Raw genomic sequence first — 25,732 nt, forward strand, 5'->3', positions numbered from 1 at the left:
TTAAGATGTGTGTGCCTCTGCTTTCGGGAGGAGAAGGGCTGGAAAGCGGGGACTGGAAAGTCCCAACGAACATTGAAACATTCTGAATAAACGGGAGATTTCCCTATCACCGACACCGACTCCGCCTCTGTGTTTAGGACTTGTTTACATTGGCGCCCAACCTGGGACACAGAGGAAATGGAGACACTAAGTGCGGCCATTGCCGGGATGACGAGGATCCTCGAACACCAGGCCACGGTGGAGGAGATGGCGACGGCGAGGGCTGAGGACCGTACCCTCCTCCGGGAGCTCGTGGGGGCCATCAAGGCGGGGCTGGCACCCGGGTCGGCACAAGGTCCACCTCCAGAAAATGGGGGACCTGGACGACCCGGAGGCGTTCCTCGCGGTGTTCGAAGGGACGGCGAGGATCTCGGGGTGGCCGGACGGCAAGTGGGCGTACCATCTGCTGCCCCTCCTGTCAGGGGAGGCGCAGCTCGCTGCCCACAGCCTACCAGCGGCCGTCCAACGGGACTACCCGTCCCTGGCCCGGGCAATTCGAGACCGCCTGGGCCTCACACCGGAGGAACACCGTCGCCGGTTCCGGGCCCTGACGATGGAGGAGGGGAGCCGGCCCTTTGCCCATGCCCAGCGGCTGCGGGACAGCGCGTGGCGGTGGCTGGACCCGAGAAACAGCTCGGCGGAGGAGGTCGGGGACCAGGAGGTGTTAGAACAATTCCTCACGGGGCTCCCGGCCCGAACCGCCGCCTGGGTCCAGTACCACCGACCCCAGGATCTCGCGGCCGCCAGGGGGCGGCGGGCCGGTGCACGGGAGGAGCCGAGGGACCGGAAGGGGAAAGGCCGGCGCCCGCCCCGAGAACTAGATGGCAGGGGCACGCACATCCGGAGCCAGCCCTGGCCCCACAGGCAGCACCCCGAGCGACAGGGGGGGTGTGTTGGCGATGCATCAGCGACATACCGGGCCCTCCCCCCGGATCAGGAGCGGCGTATCGTGTTCCGGTAAGGATACAGCATGATACGCACCAGGCGTTCTTGGATTCGGGCTGCATGCAGTCCATGATTCAGAAGCGCCTGGTTCGACCGGGGGCATTGTTGAAGGCGTCGAGGGTGTTGGTGAAGTGTGTGCATGGGGACATCCACAAATACCCTGTGGTCGCTATCGAAATTCATTATGAGGGAAAAAAACATAGTGTACAGGCGGCGGTTAGCCCGCGCCTCACACACCCCCTGATTCTAGGTGTAGATTGGGAGGGGTTTCCTCAAGCGGTAAAGAGGGCTACCGAGGTGCGTGCACAACAGAGAGGGAGGTGTGAGGCGTGTAATGTGCTCTGTGCTGAGGCGGCGCCTCGTGACACTGCCGAAGAGCCGGAGCCGGCCACAACCCGAGATTTCCCCACCGAACTATCCGCTGCTAGGCGACTTCCCCCTCGAGCAGTCTCGTGACGAGACCCTACGATCGGCCTATGACCAAGTGATAGCAATTGATGGTACTTTGGTACGGCCAGACACAGTGCGCGCCCACCCCTATTTTGCGATTATCAGCGACAGGTTATACAGAGTAAGTCGTGACTCACATAGTCAGGAGGAAGTAACCCAGTTGTTGGTTCCCCGTAGCCGCCGGGAAATGGTCTTCCAGGCGGCTCATTTCAACCCCATGGCGGGGGTTATGATAAGACACTAAACCGTATAACGGCTCGATTTTATTGGCCGGGAATTCGGGCAGAGGTGCGTAGGTGGTGCGCTTCTTGTCGCGAATGTCAGTTGGTAAATCCCCCAGCCATTCCACAGGCCCCCTTGCGGCCCTTACCATTGGTCGAGAACCCTTTCGACCGCATTGCTATGGATATTATCGGGCCATTTGATCGGTGTACACAGGGATATCGGTTTGTGTTGGTCTTGATAGATTACGCAACCCGATACCCCGAGGCAATACCGCTGCACAATATTTCTGCCAGGAGTGTAGCGCAGGCATTGTTTCAAGTAATCTCCCGCGTGGGAATCCCTAAAGAGATTCTCACCGATCAGGGCACTAATTTTATGTCACGCACCCTCAAACAACTGTACGGCTTGTTGAACATTAAGGCGGTTCGAACCAGTGTTTACCACCCGGCCACTGATGGCCTTTGTGAGAGGTTCAATCGGACCTTGAAGTCAATGATCCGGAAGTTTGTACACTCCGAGGATATTCCGAGGATAGTCGGAATTGGCATAAATGGCTAGATCCCCTGCTGTTTGCGGTACAGGAAGTCCCCCAAGCTTCCACCGGGTTTTCCCTGTTTGAATTACTCTACGGGCGTAAGCCCCAGGGTGTCCTAGACCTTCTTAAAGAAAATTGGGAGGAAGGGTCTAGCGACAGTAAAAGTGAGATCCAATACGTCCTGGACTTGCGCACAAAGCTCCACGCCCTAGGGGTTATTTCACGCGAGCATTTGCAGCAAGCCCAGGAGCGTCAAAAGCGCCTACACGACAGGGGAACTAACCTGCGAGAATTTACACCGGGAGACAAGGTGCTCGTACTGTTACCCACCTCCAGCACGAAATTACTCGCGAAGTGGCAAGGGCCGTTTGTGGTCACACGTCGCATGGGGGACGTGGATTATGAGGTAGTACGCTCGGACCGGGGGGATAGCTTGCAGGTGTATCACGTAAATCTCCTTAAAAAATGGAACAACGTGGTCACTGTTGCTCTGGCTACGATAATTCCAGAGAGAGATGAGTTCGGACCGGAAGTCCCAAAATCAAAAGTTAGCACTCCGGTCGGTATTGATAACCATCTCTCTGCTAGCCAGGCCACGGACGTTGCAGATTTGCAAGCTAAATTCGCCGACGTGTTCTCTCCCCTGCCCGGTCGGACTACGCTTATCGACCACCATATAGAAACGCAGCCGGGTTTAACGGTGCGCACGCGTCCCTATAGGTTACCGGTACACAAACGAGACATTGTGTGCCGGGAATTGGAAGCCATGCTGGAGCTGGGTGTGGTCGAGGAGTCCCGCAGTGACTGGTGTAGCCCCATCGTGCTTGTCAACAAGCCGGATGGGGCTATACGGTTCTGTGTGGATTATAGACGGGTTAATGCGGTCTCCAAGTTCGATGCCTACCCGATGCCCCGGGTTGACGAGCTCTTGGACCGGCTGGACACGGCCAAATATTTCACGACGTTGGATTGCACGAAGGGATACTGGCAGATTCCACTCTCGCCGGTATCCTGGGAGAAAACTGCATTCTCCACTCCGCTCGGGCTATTCCAGTTCACGGTGCTCCCTTTCGGGTTGTTCGGAGCCCCAGCCACTTTTCAGCGCCTCATGGACCGCATTCTGCGGCCGCACTCTGCCTATGCTGCGGCCTACCTGGATGACATTGTCATTCACAGTGACACCTGGGCGCAGCATGTGCAGAGTGTGGCGGCTGTTCTGCGGTCCCTGAGGCAGGCGGGGCTGACGGCCAACCCGAAGAAGTGCGTGATCGGGCGGAGGGAGATCTGGGGTACCACTTGGGTCGGGGGGAGGTGCGGCCGCAGATTGAAAAGACTGTGGCCATCGCCGCCTCTCCGTGGCCCAAGACGAAGAAGGAGGTGATGGCCTTCCTGGGGCTGGTAAAATCCACATTTACATACATTTACATTGACCGGAAGTAGATGGGCGGAGTACCACTTTTGGAGCTCAGAGAACACAGATGCTGGCTCCTGGGTTTTATGAAATGGACAGCCAAGAAAGGAAAGTGGTGGTTTGTGACAATGGAACTGGGGTAAGTTTTAGAGCGGAGTGCTGTATGTTACTGATTTTGATTAATTTCGTGTTTTTTCAAAGCAGAATGACAACTAGAAAACCTTTCTCTAAAACATGAAGTTAATGATGCACTGCTAGCACGCTAACTCGGTGGGTAAGCAGTGGAATTTCTCGTCAAGTCAGTTCTAGCTATGCAGTCTAGCTTCAACGCGATGAATATGAAATTGGTAAATTTGTCAGCTGTAAATTCAGTGAGATATATCTATCTATATATATATATATACACTGCTCAATAAAATTAAGGGAACACTTAATCGTCACAGTGTAACACCAAGTCAGTTAAACTTCAGGGATATCAATCTGCCCATTTAGGAAGCACAAGTGATGTGCTTCATTTGCACCTGCTTTGGTGCAAATGAAAGTGACAACAGGTGCACTGGAAAGGCAAAAGCAAGACAACCCCCAAAAAGGTAATGGTTTTGCATGTGGTGGCCACAGACAATTGCTCTCTCCTTATCCTTCCTGACTGATTCTTCTCTAGTTTTGTGTTCTGCTAGTGTCCTTTTCACTACTGGTAGCATGAGGCGGTACCTGCAGCCCACTCAGGTTGCACAGGTAGTCCAGCTCCTCCAGGACGGCACATCCATACGTGCGGTCGCAAGAAGGTTTGCTGTGTCTCCCAGCACAGTCTCAAGAGCATGGAGGAGATACCAGGAGACCGGCAAGGAGAGCTGGACAGGGTCGTAGAAGGGCATCAACACAATAGCAGGACCGGTATCTGCAAGAAGGAACAGGAGGAGCACTGCCAGAGCCCTACAAAATGACCTCCAGCAAGCTACTGGTGTGCATGTGTCTGACCAAACTGTCAGAAACAGACTCCATGAGGGTGGCATGAGGGCCCGACGTCCTCTAGTGGGACCTGTGCTCACTGCCCAGCACCGTGCAGCTCGATTGGCATTCGCGAGAGAACACCAGAATTGGCAGGTCCGCCATTGGCGTCCTGTTCTCTTCACAGATGAGAGCAGGTTCACACTGAGCACATGTGACAGGCGTGAAAGAGTCTGGAGACGCCGTGGTGAACGTAATGCTGCCTGTAACATCATCCAGCATGACCGGTTTGGCGGTGGGTCAGAGATGGTTTGGGGAGGCATATCCTTGGAGGGTCGCACAGACCTCCATGTCATAGCCAACGGTACCCTGACTGCTGTTAGGTACCGGGATGAGATCCTCAGACCCATTGTCAGACCTTACGCTGGTGCAGTGGGCCCTGGGTTCCTCCTTGTGCAGGACAATGCCAGGCCTCATGTGGCCAGAGTGTGTAGGCAGTTCCTGGATGAAGAAGGCATTGATACCATTGAATGGCCCTCTCGTTCCCCTGACCTAAATCCAATTGAGCACCTATGGGACGTTATGTATCGGTGCATCCGACGCCACCAAGTACCGCCACCGACTGTCCAGGAGCTCACTGATGCCCTGATCCAGGTCTGGGAGGAGATCCCCCAGGACACCGTCCGCCGACTCATCAGGAGCATGCCCAGATGTTGTCGGGAGTGCGTACAGGCACGCAGGGGCCATACACACTACTGAATCACATCATGAGTTGCCGTGATAAAATTCACACAAGTTGGATCAGCCTGTGATTTGAATTGTTTACTTTGATTTTCGGTGTGATTTTGAATCCAGCCCTCAATGGTTTGATGATTTTGGTTTCCATTGACCGTTGTGACGTCATTTTGTTCTCAACAAATTATACAATGTACATCAGTAAAGATTTTCAACTTGAATAATTCGTTTATCAAGATGTGATGTGTCCCTTAAGTGTTGCCTTAATTTTTTTGAGCAGTGTATATCATCTCTCGTAGTAGCTAATGAATGATAGCTAGCAAGGTAATGGGTTAGTTGGATGGCAGGAGGTTTTCCATGGCCAGCCAGCAAGCCCATGTTTTATACTCACTCTCATGTCATTAATTAAACCTGCTAGTCTATTATTAAGTCTTGTTTACCGAGGGTGTCTCGCCAGACATCTGTGTGACATGGGCTAGAAGTAGAAGGTAGCGATTAGGCTTGCAAAAGTAAAGTCCGAATTTTCAGGCTATAGCCTCGGCCAAACGCTGCCATAGTCAAGATATAGTCAAAGTCAGGTTCTCACGTCAAGATTATATTCAGAAACCTGAAGCGGCGCTTTGCCTAACCATACCCTATGCAGGAATGCCCTTGTGTGCATCCCAGGGAGTCAACAGATTATAGTTGAGACTGAGAGCCAGGCTAAGTTAGTTACTTTTGCTTTTATCCAAAGCGACTTACAATAAGTACATTCATGAATCAACTATCCAACAATCATCGTAAGTAAAACCTTCGGTAATAACAAATGCCATCGGCAGTCACAGTGCTAGAGAAAGGACGATTTTTTTCTTTTTCTTAGATTTTTTTTTGTTAACGATGTCTATTGAAACTAGCAAGAACTGGAAGAATACTGCTCATATCTTGTTTAAAAACAAACTACAAATACTTATCATGGATCCTTGAGCGAGTAGCCTAGGACGAGTAGCAACAGTTTGACCTGGTGAGACTAGTTGCAACAAAGGGTCTTGATGATTGAAAGGAATATATGGCTCCATATACATCATTACAGTTCGTCACATTGACACCAAAGGAGTACAATGGGAAGGGGATAGGTGGTGCTTTTGGAGTGGGCATATATCCAAAAACTCATTCTTATTCAGACTCCCTCAGCAGCTTTAAGGAGCGTTTGTTCGGTGTGAGTAGATAAAAGTTGCACACTGGCAAGGCTGAAGCAGTGAGCCAAGAGGAAGTGAGACCAGCCTCTGAAACACAGCTTTGATGACACACTCACTCACACACACTATTAGATCATCATCCAATTTAGTAGAGCTGATGTCCATGATTATTTCGTTTTCTTGTTAACTTGGAGCTTTAACAGACACTCAACGATATGGCGTTGCCACGAGTAGTGCAGAGATTACTTCAAATACAAAAAAGCAAGACATTAGCAGTTCCATTGGCATCTGCTCGTGTGCACAGGAGAGCCATACAACAATGCTTTTGATAACTGGGTGACCAAAAACGCTAGCAAATGAAACGTCTCGTGCTGGCTATGTCTGGCTATGTCACTGTAACAATGTCCGATGTACACAGAGGCAGACGCCGTATTTTAGTGAGGGATTTGGTCCCGTTTATTTGCACACTCATATACAGGTTTAGCTTTTCAGGCCGTCTTAAAGTTCTATCGACTTTCCAGCCGTCAGTGTCGGAAACCTCCGTCGTTCCCAGCCCCCCTCTCTTTCTGAAATGGCAGAAGCACACCCATCTTAAACATTCGCCGGCGAGACTTAATTCGCAGCAGGTGTGCAACAAAAGTCTCGCCGACACAACCCCGGCCACGGTCCTGTAGCTCCCTCTACAGGCCGAACGCTGCATGTCCCCCCACATACCCCCACCGCCCGACACAGGCCGGGGACCCGACGGCCGACGACCTACTCCCCCCCCCCTGCACGGGAGAGGAAGTCTGCCACGACCATCTGCGCCCCCGGTCTGTGCACGACGGAAAAGTTGAAGGGCTGCAACGCGAGGTACCACCGGGTGATCCTCGCGTTTACATCCTTCATGCGGTGGAGCCACTGGAGGGGGGCATGGTCGGAGTAGAGGGTGAAGGCGCGACCCAGCAAGTAGTAGCGGAGGGTGCCGACCGCCCACTTGATGGCCAGGCACTCCTTCTCCACGGTGCTGTACCGGCCCTCCCTCTCCGACAGCTTGCGGCTCAGGTACAGCACCGGCCGGTCGGCCCCCTCCACGCACTGGGTCAGCACTGCTCCCAGCCCTCTACCCGACGCGTCCGTCTGTAGGGAGAAAGGGAGGTTAAAATCAGGCGCATACAGGACCGTTTCTCCACAAAGAGCCCCCTTAAGGGCCTCGAACGACCCCTGGCACTGGCCCGACCATTGGACCGGATCCGGGGCACCCTTCCGGGTGAGGTCCGTCAAGGGACTGGCCAGCTCTGAAAACCCAGGTACGAACTGGCGGTAATATCCCGCCAGCCCCAGGAAGGCCCTCACCTCCTTCTTTGTCTTGGGCCGGGGAGAGGCGGCGATGGCCGCAGTCTTTTCAATCTGCGGTCGCACCTCCCCCCGTCCCAAGTGGTACCCCAGATACCGGATCTCCCTCCGCCCGATCACGCACTTTTTCGGGTTGGCCGTTAGCCCCGCCTGCCTCAGGGACCGCAGAACAGCAGCCACACTCCGCACATGCTGCGGCCAGGTGTCACTGTGGATGACAATGTCATCTAGGTAGGCCGCAGCATAGGCGGCGTGCGGCCGCAGAATACGGTCCATGAGGCGCTGAAAAGTGGCTGGGGCTCCGAACAACCCGAAAGGGAGCACGGTGAACTGGAATAACCCGAGCGGAGTGGAGAATGCCGTTTTCTCCCGGGACACCGGCGAGAGTGGAATCTGCCAGTATCCCTTCGTGCAATCCAATGTCGTGAAGTACCTGGCCGTACCAAGCCGGTCCAAGAGCTCGTCGACCCGGATATGCATCGAACTTGGAGACCGCATTAACCCGTCTATAATCCACACAGAACCGTATAGTCCCATCTGGCTTGTTGACAAGCACGATGGGGCTACACCAATCACTGCGGGACTCCTCGACCACACCCAGCTCCAGCATGGCTTCCAACTCCCGGCACACAACGTCTCGTTTGTGCACCGGCAACCTATAGGGACGCGTGCGCACCGTTAAACCCGGCTGCGTTTCTATATGGTGGTCGATGAGCGTAGTCCGACCGGGCAGGGGAGAGAACACGTCGGCGAACTTAAGCTGCAAATCTGCAACGTCCGCGGCCTGGCTAGCAGAGAGATGGTTATCAATATCGACCGGAGTGCTACTTTTCGATTTTGGGACTTCCGGACCGAACTCCTCTCTCTCTGGAACTATCGTAGCCAGAGCAACAGTGACCACGTCGTTCCATTTTTTTAGGAGATTGACGTGATACACCTGCAAGCTATCCCCCCGGTCCGAGCGTATAACCTCATAATCCACGTCCCCCATGCGACGTGTGACCACAAACGGCCCTTGCCACTTCGCGAGTAATTTCGTGCTGGAGGTGGGTAACAGTACGAGCACCTTGTCTCCCGGTGTAAACTCTCGTAGGGTAGCCCCCCTGTCATACAGGCGTTTCTGACGCTCCTGGGCTTGCAGCAAATGCTCACGTGAGATAGCCCCTAGGGCGTGGAGCTTTGTGCGCAAGTCGAGGACGTACTGGATCTCACTCTTACTGTCGCTAGACCCTTCCTCCCAATTTTCTTTAAACAGGTCTAGGACACCCCGGGGCTTACGCCCGTAGAGTAATTCAAACGGGGAAAACCCGGTGGAAGCTTGGGGAACTTCCCGCACCGCAAACAACAGGGGATCTAGCCATTTATGCCAATTCCGACTATCCTCGTGGACAAACTTCCGGATCATTGACTTCAAGGTCCGATTGAACCGCTCACAAAGGCCGTCAGTGGCCGGGTGGTAAACACTGGTTCGAATCGCCTTGATGTTCAACAAGCCATACAGTTCCTTGAGGGTGCGTGACATAAAATTAGTGCCCTGATCGGTGAGAATCTCTTTCGGGATTCCCACGCGGGAGATGACTTGAAACAATGCTTGCGCTACACTCCTGGCAGAGATATTGCGCAGAGGTATTGCCTCGGGGTATCGGGTGGCGTAATCTATCAAGACCAACACAAATCGATAACCCTGTGTGCTCCGCTCAAATGGCCCGATAATATCCATCGCAATGCGGTCGAACGGGTTCTCGACCAATGGTAAGGGCTGCAAGGGGGCCCGTGGAATGGCCGGGGGATTTACTAACTGACATTCCCGACAGGACGCTAAATAAAATCGAGCCATTATACGGTGCAGTGTTTTGTCATACCCTAGATGGCCCGCCATGGGGTTGAAATGAGCCGCCTGGAAGACCATTTCGCGGCGGCTGCGGGGAACCAGCAACTGGGTTACTTCCTCCTGACTATGTGAGTCACGACTTACTCGATATAACCTGTCGCTGATAATCGCAAAATAGGGGTGGGCGCGCACTGTGTCTGGCCGTATCAAAGTACCATCACTTGGTCAAAGGCTGATCTGAGGGTCTCATCACGAGACTGCTCGAGGGGGAAGTCGCCTAGCAGCGGATAGTTCGGCGAGGAAGTCTCGGGGTGAGGCGCCCCCGCCGGCAGTGTCGCGAGGCGCCGCCTCGGCACAGAGCACATTACACGCCACACACCTCCCTAGCTGTCGTGCACGCATCCCGGTAGCCCTCTTTACCGCTTGAGGAAACCCCTCCCAATCCACACCTAGAATCAGGGGATGCGTGAGGCGTGGGCTAACCGCCGCCTGTACACTATGGTTTTTCCCCTCAAAATGAATTTCGATAGCGACCAGCGGATATTCGTGAATGTCCCCATGCACACACCTCACCCGCACCCTCGATGCCTTCAACAGTGCCCCCGGCCGAACCAGGCGCTCCTGGATCATGGACTGCATACAGCCCGAATCCAAGAACGCCTGGTGCGTATCACGTTGTATCCTTACCGGAATACGATACGCCGCTCCTGGTCCGGGGGGAGGGCCCGGTGTGTCGCCGATGCGGACGACCTGCCCCACGTCCATCGCCCGACACTCGGCCTGCACGTGGCCCGGCCGTCCGCACCGCCAACACACCCCCCCTGTCGCTCGAGGTGCTCTCTGCGGGGCCGGGGTTGGTTCCGGATCGGCGCGCTCCTGCCATCTCGTTCTCGGGGCGGGCGCCGGCCTCCCTCCTTCTGCTCCCCCGGCTCCTCCTGGGCGTTGGCCTCCCCCCCCTTGCCGCGGGGCCGGGGTTGGTCGTTGTGGCCCCCGCGGTGGGAGGGAGAGATGGTCCTCGGCCAGACCCACGGCGGTCTTTAGGTCCTGGGGGCGGTGGTACTGGACCCAGGCGGCGGTGCGGGCCGGGAGCCCCGCGAGGAACTGCTCCATTACCACCCGGTTCCCGACCTCCACCGCCGAGTTGTTCTCGGGGTCCAGCCACCGCCATGCGCTGTCCCCCAGCCGCTGGGCGAAGGCGAAGGGCCGGCACCCCTCCTCCATAGCCATGGCCCGGAACCGGCGCCGGTGTTCCTCCGGTGTCAGGCCCAGGCGGTCCCGAATCGCCCGGGCCAGGGACTGGTAATCCCGTTGGGCGGCCGCCGGCAAACTGTGGGCCGCGAGCTGCGCCTCCCCTGACAGGAGGGGCAGCAGATGGTAGGCCCACTCTCGGTCCGGCCACCCCGAGATCCTCGCCGTCCCCTCGAACACCGCGAGGAACGCCTCTGGGTCGTCCAGGTCCCCCATCTTCTGCAGCTGGACCTTGGGGGGACCTGGTGCCGCTCCGGTCCCCGGCGCCGGCCCGCCGGCCCTGGGGAAGTCCTGGCGGAGGGCCCTGTCCGCGACCCTCGCCGCCGTCAGCTCCTCCAGTGTCGCCTGCTGGGTCTGCTGCAGGGCCGTCTGTTGCTCAAGGACGAGCGTTATCCTTGATATTGCTGCTGTTAGCGCGTCCATCTTGCCTTCTTCTGTGTCCCAGGTTGGGCGCCAATGTAACAATGTCCGATGTACACAGAGGCAGACGCCGTATTTTAGTGAGGGATTTGGTCCCGTTTATTTGCACACTCATATACAGGTTTAGCTTTTCAGGCCGTCTTAAAGTTCTATCGACTTTCCAGCCGTCAGTGTCGGAAACCTCCGTCGTTCCCAGCCCCCCTCTCTTTCTGAAATGGCAGAAGCACACCCATCTTAAACATTCGCCGGCGAGACTTAATTCGCAGCAGGTGTGCAACAAAAGTCTCGCCGACACAACCCCGGCCACGGTCCTGTAGCTCCCTCTACAGGCCGAACGCTGCATGTCCCCCCACAGTCACACAGCTGAATTTACCTTTATTAATGTGGTGCTGTTTGAGAACAGACCTGCTCTGTGCTTCTGACACCTTATTGAATTCACTCCTCTGCACCACTACCATTAGTCTGGCTGAGACTGTTTAGTGTCAGTTTGTGTGTCCCACTGTGTCACATCTACTCAAGAAACTCAGTGTTGTCAAAGCAATACACAGAAGAACATAGAACACAACACATAACTGCTCTCTCTCTCAGTTTGTTACGCAGGCTCCAACTTCCCAGAGCACATCTTCCCTGCAATGGTGGGCAGGCCTATCATCCGCTCCACAGCCAAAGTTGGCAACATCGAGATCAAGGTAATGTTCTTCTGGTAATGATGTGGTCATAAAGCAGTCGCTTCTATTCAAAGACACATAGGCCTTCATGTAAAATATTCAGATATGCGGTCCATACCGGAAACAAAGCCACACCATGCGCCAATTATAGGAACCCCTTTGTGATACCCTTCTCCTGTACCCTCACCCTCAATAAACTCCTAGCCCCTTGGCAGGTGTGTGACTCTAAAATAAATCTACAATTAAAAAAACACTGCACACTTGAGTAGTAATATTACATGTGATTTGTAATACTCAAAAGAACGTTGCTAGCAGAGATTCTAAATAAGTGCCTAGGGGGTAGGAGCTAGGGACTGTTTCTTGACATGGCAAGGGTTAATAAGCCACTCTGTTGATGCACTTCTCTTCCCTCCCCTGTCTGACTCTCTACTTCATACCCTCTAGCTTTCATTGTTTTGTTGTCCTCAAAAGATCCTGACTGCGAATGGATATGATGTGTGTAAACAGGAAGCTTGTGCCATATCCAGATGTTAGACCAGGATCAACCGGCCGTCTGGCGGGCACACAGCAAAACCTAGACACTTGTGGCACTGTTGTAATTTTCACTTGTAGTTTCGCCCAAAGAGACACAATTCCCAATGTAATTCCAATGGCCATATTGTCATATTGTTCCTGGCCAAATGAGGTTGATTCCAGTGTGACTTTCATGATCTACAATTACTTTCAAATATACAAATTCATGCCCTTGGCCATCGTAATAATATATATATATATATATTAAAAAAAAAAAAATTGGACAATAGAAGCATTTCTCTTACTTCTATAAAGCCCCGTCGTCATATGGAAGCGTCTGAGCTAGCTAAGGGGTGGGAAAGCACGGGATCAGCATGAGCAAGCCACTGAGAACGAGCATAGAAACCTAGCATGAACCATGCTAGACTTCGGCACGTTGCATCGAGAAGTGCCGCAACAATTGAACACTAACACTGCATGTGTTACATAAAATCACATTCTGTGTGCAGTATAGGCCAGTACAGGCATTATTATTTTGTATATTCTCAATAATAGTTGTAACATGTAGCTATACTGCAAGATCATGAATGCAAGATGACAATGTAGGAGCCAAATAAAAATGTAATGATGATTAATTGATTTTAATGATTACTATGATGCTACATGTAAATAGTTAATTGTGACAAAGACACTGATGTTGAAAATTATGAGACTTATGAGATATGATATTCTGAATTTGTTAAAGGGCATCATTTGATGGCAATCCATTACTTGGATGTCTAAGATGATGGCGAAGTTAAAGGACAATGAAATAAAAATGATTGTTATGATTTGGCCAACCTAAAGATTTCAAATTAATAAATGGCTGCACAAAGTTATAATGATTAACCGTATCCAACAAAGATAATAGTCTGAATATTTATAACTACATATAATTTGTATAATTATTATTAATTTACTGTAATTGCTACACTTTGGTCTACCACATGGATTCGCCCCCCAAAAAATGTGTGTATAAAGCTTTGAGAATTTGTGCGCCAATTTCTTTCAATAGTTCGAAATGATCAGTTATTTGTCAAAATGCTGTCTTGTTGTGCTTAAAATTGTGTTAATCGTACTGGTAAAGCCCTGTCCGGCCCAAAGTTTTTCTTTTCATGAAAGTATGACATTGGAATGCATTTTTATCAGACAAACTAAGCAACATAGCCTATTGATCTATAGCCTGGCTACTTATAATGCCCAGGTAATTCAGCGTGTCATTTTTCACCTTGATGTTGATGAGCTGTGCTAGTATTATTGGCATTGTCTTTGTAGACTTAGTCGGCTGGCCTATGCGTCCCAGCTAGTTGTTTAAAGAAAAATAAATCAACATTTTCCATTTTATTATCTATGTTGATCAATCAGAATGTCAATACATCCATTTCCAACCTTCATGCTCACCCCTGTCCCTCATTTGTCCTTCCTCCAGCCTGTGTGTTTTCCTGCTGCTTAGCCCTAACTTGCTGCTAACTGCAGTGATTTAATGGTGCCACATTCAAAATCACTTTAATTCCATTTAACACATGTTATTTACAAAAATGTAAATAACATAACAAATCATGATTATTATTTTGGTGGCTGTGTGTGCTTTGAAGGCTACTCTTTACCTTGCTTCATCAAGTCTGTCTCTTGCTAAATGATCAATCTATTAAAAAAACAAATATAGACACTAATGTTGCACTGCGCACACCTCCAACTGTGTCAACCTAACTTTTCAATTTGTAGTGTTCAAATGATCGACTGCAATCCCCTCCAGGGTTCTCCCTAAAGAATGTAAGAGTGGCATTGCACCATGCTGTGAACTTGGCGGCGCCACTATGTAAACATTTCAAATTAAACTATATATTTAGTAATGATAGAGTAAATAACTTTGATCTCCAACGACATCGTCTAAAGCGTATGCAGTGAATTCAGCTGTAACAATGTCCGTGACACACAGAGGCAGACGCAGCGTGTTGGTGAGGGAATGTCCCGTTTATTAAAACAATCGTTATTGGGATTTGACTTTCCAGTCTTTCAAAAACCCTCGGCGACTTTCCAGTCGCCCTCCTTCCTTTCTCCCGATCGCAGAGGCACACACATCTTAAAACCTTTCGTTAGCGAGGCTTCATTCCCTGGCCACGGTCCTGTAGCTCCCTCTACAGGCCGAACGCTGCATGTCCCCCCACATCAGCATTTTAGCAGATTTTTGTGAGCATTTTGACATGAATAAACACGCATCGAGTTTTGATAATGCAATCCAGCGCCACGCTGTTCAAAAATCCTGGGGAGAACCCTGCCCTCAATACCCACCACCGTGTCTTACCGTTTGCTAGAGTGTTTGTCAAGGTTTCTTCTTCTGTTCTTTCTAATACTAAGCTGCAGATGCACTCCACCGCCAATCGCTGCTGGTTGTATAACCGCATTGCATGAAAATGCGTCTTTGAGGGAGTAAAAAAAAAAACGTTAAGGCTGGCCGTCCAAAGATTGATTATTCAGGAAAAATCCTGGTTTTCTATGAGATGGTAATTTACTTAATTTTCACTTGGTGATATTAAGGCTTTCTATAAGTATACTGCAACGTTAAACGTCCTCTTGTGATCTATATGCTTTGGATCAAACGGTTAATTAATTTATCAAATCATTACCATTTGAGTCAACTTCGAATGCAGTACTCGAGTTTCTTACATAGCCTAATCAGAAAAGTATAGGAGTTAGGCAATGTCGAGAGTAAAATGAGATTTAGTTGGCTAGATGGGATTGACGGACAATAAATTGGTTGATGATGAAATAACATGAAAAATCGTGGCCATATTGAAACTAATCGCTTGGTATATTTTTATATCTTTATATATCTTCTCATTAATAATACAAAAAAAGGATTTGGACATAATTTCAATAAATTATACTACGGGTATCCTTCTTTTGCAGTCATTGATCCTAATGATGATCCTAATTTTATCAGCTGAATGATGTGCTGTGTCTGTACAGCCCTGTTGCCAGCATTGTTTGATGGCTGAGTTCCTGTGTGCTTCTTGTATTGGTAACCCAGTGTGCATGCTCGATCGGCAGAGGCCTGCACGGGGCTGCCTTTGGTTCACTCGTTCTTCTTGCATTGTTCTAGACAAGCGAATACTGAGCACGTTCTGTGGGTGGACAGACCAAAATGGTGACAAGGAAGTACCCATTTCATTGGCGGATTAGTGACACAAGCTACTGCTATTGAAATCAATTGGGTGATGTCAGACTTCATGTCCATCCTATTTACAGACATTGTGTTAGACAGCTGAATGCAGGCGTCAGGACAGTAACACATAATATGACAAACGACTACACAGAGAAGAATAGGAGTGGTTCTGGAGAGTGAATGCATGGTGATTGATTTCCTGTCTTGTGCATGCTGGGTCAAATACAGTGATCATTTCTGGCTTTGTTTGGCCACTGTGGTCCTGTTCCAACACTTGCTTCCATACTTCCATCTCTGTTCCTTAAACTAATCATTGATCTAACATAATGGAATGGATCAAAGCAAGTGTTTTATAATAAATAAATTAATAATAAATGTACATACCTTTCATTACTTACTCCATTCATGCTAGATCAGCGATTACTCTTAAGGGAAGGAAGGAAGTGTTAGAACAGGGCCTATGTACAGGTATCCGCTCATCTCAAGGTTGCTGTGTTAGCATGTCCCTCCATTTGGCCTACCTCTGGATGTGGGCATGGGGAACTGAAATCATAGTGGATTCTTTGCCCAATGAGTGTACTTGATTTTGATTTAAGCTCCCTTTCTGATTTAGTTGCTGTGTAATGCAATACTCAGACTAAATGTAGTGTCTCACTCGGACTAATTGTGAAGAGCAGAATGTTTCAGGGAAGCTCTACAACTGATTGAGCTACCAGTAGTGTAAAACTGCTCCCCCTCTCCACTTCTCCTCCCCTTCACCTGCACAAGTGAAACTCACAATGGTCAACTACCATACTGCTTTCACCCATCCAGTTTTTCTGACCTTTCACCTCTGACCCCTCCAGGACCTGATGGTGGGGGACGAGGCCAGCGAGCTGCGCTCCATGCTGGAGGTAAACTACCCCATGGAGAATGGCATCGTGAGGAACTGGGACGACATGAAGCACCTGTGGGACTACACCTTTGGCTCTGAGAAGCTCAATGTCGAGTCACGAAACTGCTAAATCCTGCTTACAGAGCCACCCATGAACCCCACCAAGAACCGTGAGAAGATCATCGAGGTGTGTGTGTGGGGGGGGGGGGGTTGAGGTGTGTTTTTGTGAGCGTTATGAGTAAGGAGACCAGGGGCCGGTTTCACAGACAAGGCTTAATTCTAGTCCTGGACTAAAAAGCATCCTCAGTGGCTATTTGCCATTGAAAGTGTGAATTAGTCCAGGACTAGGCTTAAGCCGTGTCTGTGAAACTGGCCCCAGGAGTTTCAGCCTAAAGCCTGAGCAGGAAAGACTCCAGGCCCTAGCTATGACCACGGCCCAGTGCTTTCTCAGCTCAGGTTATGTGGTCAGGAAAAGCTCTTGGTCCAAGTCATAAGTCTTTGTGTGGGTCTGTATATGCTACATTGTCTCCCTTATGCTGACCCGGAAACAAATGAATATTGGAAAAATATTCTTCAATTGTTGCAGCAAATATGTGCTTATCCTTGTAAACAACCAATGTGTGTGTGTGTGTGTAAGATGACCCATCACATGGTAGCCATCTGATCATGCCACAAACGCTTCAGAATAATCTGGTTATTTTTCAACACTGCATGTACACAGCTTCACACTCTCTTCACACTCCCTCCCTCACTTTCTCTCCCCCCACCCTCCTTCTCATCTTCCTCCCACTCTCTCTCCTAGGTGATGTTTGAGACAGTTCTCAGGCATCTATATTGCTATCCAGGCTGTGCTGACGCTGTATGCTCAATGTAAGGAAGACACACAACCCCCTCAGTCCTCATTTATCACTTTAAGCCCCAGCTCAACCCGTATGCAGTCACAACTGTTGATTTTTTTTATTGTGTGTTTCTCAGGCCTACTGACTGGTGTGGTAGTGGACTCAGGCGATGGCGTCACACACATCTGCCCTGTGTATGAGGGCTTCAGTCTGCCCCACCTGACCCGACGCCTGGATATTGCCGGGAGAGACATCACTCGCTACCGCATCAAGGTGTGTCTGTGTGATCGCTTGCCATCTCTGCTCCCTCCGCAAGATACTTCACTCCTGAACTCTCAATTAAATGTTCTTTACCCTTTGATGGTTGATACTGACAGCAGCCATCCATCCATTTCTCTCTCTCCCTCACTCTCTGGTTCAGCTTCTGTTGCTGAGAGGCTATGCCTTCAACCACTCTGCAGACTTTGAGACAGTGAGGATGATGAAGGAGAAGCTATGCTACGTGGGCTACAACATTGAGCAGGAACAGAAGCTGGCCCTGGAGATTACCGTTCTGGTGGAGTCCTACATGGTCAGTCTATATGCCTGGAACACTGGTTGGGTCACAGCCTCGGCTTAAACACTGGTCAAGTCCCATACGGTCACATCCTTTGCTCATTAGTCAACCCTCAGAGTGGAGAATCGTAGCATTTCAAATGCGGGTGAGGGCAGGGCACCTGTATAGTGGTGTGCAAGTATCGGCGTCGACATACAATAAGACAGATTGTGAGAGATACACTCACCGGCCACTTTATTAGGTACACCTGTTCAACTGCTTGTTATTGCAAATGTCTAATCAGCCAATCACATGGCAGCAACTCAATGCATTTCGGCATGTAGACATGGTCAAGACAACTTGCTGAAGTTCAAAACAAGCATCAGAATGGGGAAGAAAGGTGATTTAAGTGACTTTGAACGTTGCATGGTTGTTGGTGCTAGACGGGCTGGTCTGAGTATTTCAGAAACTTCTGATCTACTGGGATTTTCACGCACAACCATCTCTAGGGTTTACAGAGAATGGTCCGAAAAAGAGAAAATATCCAGTGAGCGGCAGTTCTCTGGGCGAAAATGCCTTGTTGATGCCAGAGGTCAGAGGAGAATGGCCAGACCGGTTCGAGATGATAGAAAGGCAACAGTAACTCAAATAACCACTCGTTACAACCAAGGTATGCAGAAGACCATCTCTGAACGCACAACATGTCGAACCTTGAAGCAGATGGGCGACAGCAGCAGAAGACCACACCGGGTGCCACTCCTGTCAGCTAAGAACAGGAAACTTCTACTCACATACTGCTATACTGCACTGCTATATTATACTGCTTATATTATACTATATCATACTGCACTCCTACTGATCATATATTGCACTACCTGTAAATACTGTTCATTGCACTTTCTGCTATTTTGCACTTCTGGTTAGACGCTAACTGCATTTCGTTGTCTCTGTACTTGTACTCTGCACAATGACAATAAAGTTGAATCTAATCTAAAATAAAAAAAAAAACAATCCGCACAGGCTCACCAAAATTGGACAATAGAAGATTGGAAAAACGTTGCCTGGTCTGATGAGTCTCGATTTCTGCTGCGACATTCAGATGGTAGGGTCAGAATTTGGCGTAAACAACATGAAAGCATGGATCCATCCTGCCTTGTATCAACAGTTCAGGCTGGTGGTGGTGGTGTAATGGTGTGGGGTATATTTTCTTGGCACACTTTGGGCCCCTTAGTACCAATTGAGCATCGTTTAAACGCCACAGCCTACCTGACCATGTTGCTGACCATGTCCATCCCTCTATGACCACAGTGTATCCATCTTCTGATGGCTACTTCCAGCAGGATAACGGGCCACGTCACAAAGCTCAAATCATCTCAAACTGGTTTCTTGAACATGACAATGAGTTCACTGTACTTCAATGTTTCGTTGTCTCTGTACTTGTACTCTGCACAATGACAATAAAGTTGAATCTAATCTAATCTAATTGAATGTAATCTAATCAATGGCCTCCACAGCCACCAGATCTCAATCCAATAGAGCACCTTTGGGATGTGGTGGAACGGGAGATTCGGATCATGGATGTGCAGCCAACAAATCTGCAGCAGCTGCGTGATGCTATCATGTCAATATGGACCAAAATCTCTGAGGAATGTTTCCAGCACCTTGTTGAATCTGTGCCACAAAGAATTGAGGCAGTTCTGAAGGCAAAAGGGGGTCCAACCCGGTACTAGCAAGGTGTACCTAATAAAGTGGCCAGTGAGTGTATACTGGATCTCTACCGCTGCAAATATTGTGAATTGAATGAATACAACTCTTTTTAGCTTATTCCAGTATTGTTTAGCAGACATATGCAACTACAGATGTAATGTCAATCTTCATTATGATTGGACAGATGACATCTTTCAACCCATAAACATTATGATACTCTTTCATCCCATAGTCATTATGATGCAGTTAACAAACATGATGTGTTTGGCAGCTGTTTTTGGGTTGAAAATTTGAGCCTAGAATCGTAACATGGGTGTCCTCCATAAGTATTGGAAAGAGCGTTTTGTCTTGTTTCAGCTCCATATTCCAACAGTTTTGATTTGCAACAATTACTATGAGGTTAAAGTAGAGATTCTCAGCTTTAATTCACATTTTTACTTTTTTCAGATTGTTTTCACCATTGAAAAAAATACAACCCCTTTTATACATAGTCCCCCTATTTCAGGGAACCAGTAGTATTGGAAAATTGCCTTGACAGGTGTTTCTGGTTAGTCAGTGTGTTCCGTGACATAATTTGTGCAGGCATAAGAGAGCTGTCGATGTCTAGTATTGACTCTAGCCTTTACGTTTTCCTTTGGAGTCAACAAAATGACAAATAAATGACAGTAGGCAGAGAGAAATTGGCTTGTTCAAACTTGCTGCCAAGCATTGTCTGGTAAAAAAAGAAAAGAGCTTCACCTTAAAAAGTGTGCGTGTAGAAACAAGCAATGCAGTGTGGCCATGGGGGTGGCTGAGGGGCCCTGGGCGTTGTGTGGCATAATTTCCTGTGTGGCCACAACGTGGCAGTGTTTGGGCAGTGTTCCGCTAATCACAACAACACACATCCTACGCACACACACCCACCCCATACTGCTTTTGCATTCACCACTCTTGTAGTTGCACACAACCCGAATATCTCGCACACCAAGTACGGTAACACTCACACCCCTCTGACTTTCTATTTCTCTCTATAATGAAGGGCATTTCTCTCTCTCTCTCTCTCTCTGTCTGTTTAGCTGCCTGATGGCAGGCTGATAAAGGTGGGAGGGGAGAAGTTTGAGGCCCCTGAGGCTCTGTTCCAGCCCCACCTCATTAACGTGGAGGGAGTAGGGGTGGCTGAGCTACTCTTCAACACCATCCAGGCAGCTGACATCGACACCAGGCAAGACCTTGCTGTACACACACACTCAGACACGCACACATCTTACATACAGTGCATTCGGAAAGTATTCAGACCCCTCCACTTTTTACAAATTTTGTTATGTTACAACCTTATTCTAAAATGGATTTTCAATCTACACACAATACCAAATGACAAAGCCAAAACAGGTTTTTAGAAATGTTTGGTAATTTATTAAAAATAAAAAACTCACATTTCCATAAGTATTCAGACCCTTTACTCAGTACTTTGTTGAAGCAACTTTGGCAGCGATTACAGCCTCAAGTCTTCTTGGGTATGACGCTACAAGCTTGGCACACCTGTATTTGGGGAGTTTCTCCCATTCTTCTCTGCAGATCCTCTCAAGCTCTGTCAGCTTGGATGGGGAGCGTCGGTGCACAGCTATTTTCAGGTCTCTCCAGAGATGTTCGATCGGGTTGAAGTCCGGGCTCTGGCTGGGCCACTCAAGGACATTCAGAGACTTGTTCCGAAGCCACTCCTGCGTTGTCTTGGCTGTGTGCTTAGGGTCATTGTCCTGTTGGAAGGTGAACCTTTGCCCCAGTCAGAGAACGTGCTCCAGAGCGCTCAGGACCTCATCAAGGATCTCTCTGTACTTTGCTCCGTTCATCTTTCCCTCAATCCTGACTAGTCTCCCAGTCCCTGCCACTGAAAAACATCCCCACAGCATGATGCTGCCACCACCATGCTTCACCGTAGGGATGGTATTGGCCAGGTGATGAGCGGTGCCTGGTTTCCTCCAGACGTGATGCTTGGCATTCAGGCCAAAGAGTTCAATCTTGGTTTCATTAGACCAAAGAATCTTGTTTCTCATGGTCTGAGAGTCCTTTAGGTGCCTTTTGGCAAACTCCAAGCAGGCTGTCATGTGCTTTTTACTGAGGAGTGGCCCCTCTGTCTGGCCACTCTACCTTAAAGGCCTGATTGGTGGAGTGCTGCAGAGATGGTTGTCCTTCTGGAAGGTTCTCCCATCTCCACAGAGGAACTCTGGAGCCCTGTCAGAATGACCATTGGGTTCTTGGTCACCTTCCTGACGATGGCCCTTCTACCCCCATTGCTCAGTTTGGCCGGGCGGCCAGCTCTAGGAAGATAAACATTTTTTTAATTCAATCCATTTTAGAATAAGGCTGTAACATAACAAAATGTGAAAAAAGTGAAGGGGTCTCAATACTTTCCGAATGCACTGTACATGCGCACTCACACTGCACATACACACCCACCACTGTGCTCACATAAACACGCTGCCAGGTAAGAACCCACAGAGACACACATCCCACCAAGTAACACCATACTTTCTTTTGTCAGTCCACACTCATAACTCCCAAAATCCCAACAGACTTTGAGACCAAATTGCAAATTTATCACAATGAAAGATTAGTCCCTCATACTTACCAGATATTACCATATAAGTGGATTTGAATGTCTTCTCATTCTCCCTCCTCCTACAACCTCTCACCCTCTCAGGTCTGAGTTCTACAAACACATAGTGTTATCAGGGGGCTCCACCATGTACACTGGCCTACCTTCTCAACTAGAGAGGGAGCTCAAGCAGCTTTACCTGGAGCGCGTGCTCAAAGGAGACATGGACAAACTCTTGGTGAGAAAGACACACACACCCTCTCCCAGCGCATTATGTTAGGGTATAATGTAGCCAGAATAACGTATGTCAACATCAACACCAAACCTCACTTGTGCCAGCACGCTACTCTTCACGCCTAGCATAAAAGTGGTGCAATGTGGTGTGATAACCACTAGGAGACTAGGTGGAGACAGGCAAAGCTGTGATCACACTGACAGCAGTACTGTGATATTCACTCCTGGTCTATACATTATGAAAGAAGAGATCTTCACTCCCGGGTTTCTTTTCCTCTCTCAGAAATTTAAGATCCGTATCGAGGATCCTCCACGCCGTAAGCACATGGTGTTCCTGGGGGGAGCCGTGCTGGCTGACATCATAAAGGACAAGGACAACTTCTGGCTGACCAGGGAGGAGTACCAGGAGAAGGGCGTCCACGTGCTAGAGAAATTAGGAGTGACCGTCAGTGTAGCAAGGTCCTTTGACACAGAGGCGGACTCAGAAGGTAGGATAAGGGAAACCCTGTTTATTCACTCGGTTTACACTTTAACATTCGTACATGTCAGGTCCTGGTCGACTTTTCAGTCTCAGCTTTCCAGCTCCCTCCCGAAAGTAGAGGCACACACATCTTAAACCATTTTGTTAACGAGGCTTCATTCGCAACAGGTGCACAACAAAGCCTCGCTTCCGCACCCTGGCCACGGTCCTGTAGCTCCCTCTACAGGCCGAACGCTGCATGTCCCCCCACAGTCAGATAAACACACACACTTGTAGTACATTTATACACACTCACTGATGGATCACCAGAGAGGTGTATGAGAAGGGCGTCTGTGTTATTGAAAAAAAGTCAGAAATACACACACACTCTTTTTTTGAAGTGAAGTGAAACATAGCGGACTCTCTCATCCACATGAGACACTCATAGAAATGTTCTGTGTAGAACAGGTAGGCCTATCTGAATGAGCTGTAAGGTTACAACCTCCTGAACAGGCCCTTCATTTTTTGTATACCATGATTATTTTTTTCTCTTTTTGGAAGAGGGATTTTTGCTTTTTCCCCCACTGTTAAGAGTTCGGTTTGTACCTTTTGTTTTTTACATTGTTATTTTTTTTGCGGTTCACTACTACCATTTTAAATGGAGTACGTATGGAATAATGGAATTTCATCTTATGATTATGGTGATTGATAAGGGACACAGCCCCTGACCTTTACATGAGTGATGGTACATTAGCTTCAAAGGTCAGGGTCTTATACAATATTAAGGCTACATGGGTAAATCAAGAGTCTGTACAATTGACATTGTAAAGACTGGTATTTAAGTTTTTGCTCCCACAGTCTATATGAAATACACTCACCGGCCACTTTATTAGGTACACCTTACTAGTACCGGGTTGGACCCCCTTTTGCCTTCAGAACTGCCTTAATTCTTTGTGGCATAGATTCACCAAGGTGCTGGAAACATTCCTCAGAGATTTTGGTCCATATTGACATGATAGCATCACGCAGTTGCTGCAGATTTGTCGGCTGCACATCCATGATGCGAATCTCCCGTTCCACCACATCCCAAAGGTGCTCTATTGGATTGAGATCTGGTGACTGTGGAGGCCATTGGAGTACAGTGAACTCATTGTCATGTTCAAGAAACCAGTTTGAGATGATGCTTTGTGACATGGCACGTTATCCTGCTGGAAGTAGCCATCAGAAGATGGGTACACTGCGGTCGTAAAGGGATGGACATGGTCAGCAACAATACTCAGGTAGGCTGTGGCGTTTGGTACTAAGGGGCCCAAAGTGTGCCAAGAAAATATCCCCCACACCATTACACCACCAGCCTGAACCGATAATACAAGGCAGGATGGATCCATGCTTTCATGTTGTTGACGCCAAATTCTGACCCTACCATCTGAATGTCGCAGCAGAAATCGAGACTCATCAGACCAGGCAACGTTTTTCCAATCTTCTATTGTCCAATTTTGGTGAGCCCGTGCGAATTGTAGCCTCAGTTTCCTGTTCTTAGATGACAGAAGTGGCACCCGGTGTGGTCTTCTGCTGTTGTAGCCCATCTGCTTCAAGGTTCGACGTGTTGTGTGTTCAGAGATGGTCTTCTGCATACCTTGGTTGTAACGAGTGGTTATTTGAGTTACTGTTGCCTTTCTATCATCTCGAACCAGTCTGGCCATTCTCCTCTGACCTCTGGCATCAACAAGGCATTTTCGCCCAGAGAACTGCCGCTCACTGGATATTTTCTCTTTTTCTGACCATTCTCTGTAAACCCTAGAGATGGTTGTGCGTGAAAATCCCAGTCGATCAGCAGTTTCTGAAATACTCAGACCAGCCCGTCTGGCACCAACAACCATGCCATGTTCAAAGTCACTTAAATCACCTTTCTTCCCCATTCTGATGCTCGGTTTGGACTTCAACAGGTCGTCTTGACCATGCCTAAATGCATTGACTTGCTGCCATGTGATTGGCTGATTAGATATTTGCATTAACGTGAAGTTGAACAGGTGTACCTAATAAAGTGGCCGGTGAGTGTATATTCACACTTCTTTTTTTCAGTATATTTTCTTTTCTCTCCCATAAACGTCTATCCAGTGCCAAGCGTAGTTGTTAACTGGATTTTTCATATATAATCTCTTTATTATGATATTTAATAAATGTCACTGTGGGGGGACATGCAGCGTTCGGCCTGTAGAGGGTGCTACAGGACCGTGGCCAAGGTGCGGAAGCGAGGCTTTGTCGCACACCTGTTGCGAATGAAGCCTCGTTAACCAAATGGTTTAAGATGTGTGTGCCTCTGCTTTCAGCAGGACGGCTGGAAAGCAGGGACTGAAAAGTCACCCAGGTCCTGACAGACAAACATAAAATAAACTGGGTTTCCCTCACCAGAAATATCGAGTCCGCCTCTGTGTATTAGAACCTTGTTACAGTCACATTTGCAAACCTTTTACCAGTGGATTTACCAGGATTTTATTATTTTTTTCACATCAGAGGAGATTAAGGAAAGGAAACAAGGAAGCCAATTAAGAATATAGAGATGAGCCCATGGAGAGTGAAAAAGGCAGTTTAAATAAATAAATAGCATCGGAGCAAGAGTATGCGGCTCTCTTTCTTTTTAGACTCATCATACACACCTCTAGGCCTTTCTCTCATTTTATTGGAGGCAAGACACGACTTGATTCCTCACAGGACAGGCCACCCATCTGTACATCGGTATATACAAAGAACTTTCTGTTTCAAAACAAGTCACATCCATTGTACATATTAGAAACAGTAAAAAAAAAAAAAAAAAAAAAAAAAAAAAA

General features: G+C 48.9%; 1 pseudogene across 1 annotated transcript; it reads left to right on the forward strand.

Annotated features, from left to right (window-relative positions):
• Nucleotides 1-3,690: 3,690 nt before the first annotated feature.
• Nucleotides 3,691-25,260, forward strand: LOC310824054 (actin-related protein 2-B-like; annotated as a pseudogene). Its single transcript has 10 exons — nucleotides 3,691-3,766; nucleotides 11,886-11,986; nucleotides 16,529-16,744; nucleotides 17,360-17,427; nucleotides 17,533-17,669; nucleotides 17,818-17,967; nucleotides 20,694-20,839; nucleotides 22,316-22,448; nucleotides 22,728-22,932; nucleotides 25,235-25,260. The product of its transcript is annotated as an actin-related protein 2-B-like (transcript).
• The last annotated feature ends 472 nt before the right edge of the window (nucleotides 25,261-25,732 follow it).

The sequence above is a fragment of the Argentina silus genome (assembly GCF_951799395.1).
Source record: "Argentina silus genome assembly, chromosome: Y".
In the NCBI taxonomy this organism is placed as follows: Eukaryota; Metazoa; Chordata; class Actinopteri; order Argentiniformes; family Argentinidae; genus Argentina; species Argentina silus.